Source organism: Galeopterus variegatus, unplaced genomic scaffold (genome assembly GCF_000696425.1).
Source record: "Galeopterus variegatus unplaced genomic scaffold, G_variegatus-3.0.2 Scaffold653, whole genome shotgun sequence".
NCBI classification, from domain to species: Eukaryota; Metazoa; Chordata; class Mammalia; order Dermoptera; family Cynocephalidae; genus Galeopterus; species Galeopterus variegatus.
Genome location: NW_007726764.1, coordinates 439,701 through 441,089, shown reverse-complemented (window position 1 = coordinate 441,089; position 1,389 = coordinate 439,701). Strand labels below are relative to the sequence as shown.

At 37.6% G+C, this 1,389-nt stretch overlaps 1 protein-coding gene across 2 annotated transcripts in view; it reads left to right on the top strand.

Moving 5' to 3' along the window:
- The window catches only part of USP15 (ubiquitin specific peptidase 15), a 132,422-nt gene that overhangs the window by 110,023 nt on the left and 21,010 nt on the right, over positions 1-1,389 (top strand). The gene's annotated exons all lie outside the window — the stretch shown is intronic.

Sequence of the window (1,389 nt, the reverse complement as noted above, 5' to 3'; positions counted from 1 at the left end):
CCGAACCCTCGACGGGAGCGCCGCCGCGCTTCCCAAGCGGTGCACTAGCGCAGTGCGCCACTGGGCCGGCCCTGGGCAACATTTTTTAAACTGTATACTGGTTCTTGGGCCGGCCCGTGGCTCACTCGGGAGAGTGCGGTGCTGGTGGCACCAAGGCCCCGGGTTCGGATCCCATATAGGGATGGCCGGTTCACTCACTGGCTGAGCGTGGTGCTGACAGCACCAAGTCAGGGGTTGGGATCCCCTTGCCGGTCATCTTTTTTAAAAAAAAAAAACTGTATACTGGTTCTTAAAAAATAAACAACAAATCAAAATACCCCCGCACTTAACTTCTTTAACGTTCTAAACTTTGGACAGACTAGTCCAGACAAATTGTCCCTCAACCCTTAACCATTTTTCCTATTAGTTCTGTTTTGCTATATTATGTGTAAATGGGCTTGTAATATCTGACTTTTTTCTTTCACAGTATGATTCATATTACATTTCTTTTCAGTCTCATCAAAATAATACTTAGTACTACAAAGACTAGGAAAATTGTGTATGAACACATATTCCTGTTATCTCTATGAGTCATCCTCTTTAACAAAAAAATTAATTGGGGGCTTTGCAGTTTTTTGTGGTGACCCAGAGGAAAATGTTACTGACTTGTAAGTCTTCAATGTTTCCCAATCCTTTGTACAAAACTTTACCATATTTTCTAGTTTTTTCCTCATCAACATTTTTTTGTATTTTATAGAGTAGTTATTAAATGCTTTTAGATATGTAATCATCTATATTTGATAATATAACAATGATGAGAACCTGTCTCTTATTGTCTGCCTACCAGATATCTACAGGAGGAGGCAATAGGAAGACCTAGAGCCAAGAATTAAGAACATCTAGAAAATCCTTTAACAGATGGTGAAACAGCAATTAATGACAAGGAAATCTAAGACCAAACAATAGCTAGTACATTTATATGTATTTTTCAAAATTCCATGTGTTCGTCTATTTTGTCCCAGATAAACTTCATTGAGTGCTTCCTAGGAATGCAAAACAAAATATGACTCATATATTCCTGTTGTATATGCATATACAGTCAATTCTCATTATTCACAATAGTTATGTTTCATAAAATCACTACAGACACTGAATTAACAAATACTGAACTATTGCTCCTAGAGAAAATACAAGGTTTGATTTCTCCAAGCCTCTGATTATATCATTTTCATCAACCGATCAATGTTTTGTGTGTTTCTGTTTAAAGACACCTTGCTTGATATAATATTGAATCCATGGCCAGCAGTACTGTAACTCGTGCCTCAGTGAAGCTTACCTAACACATATTACACATATTTTCTCCGTACGGCACATAACAGCCCTCTTTTTTTTTTTTTTTTTTTTTTTTTT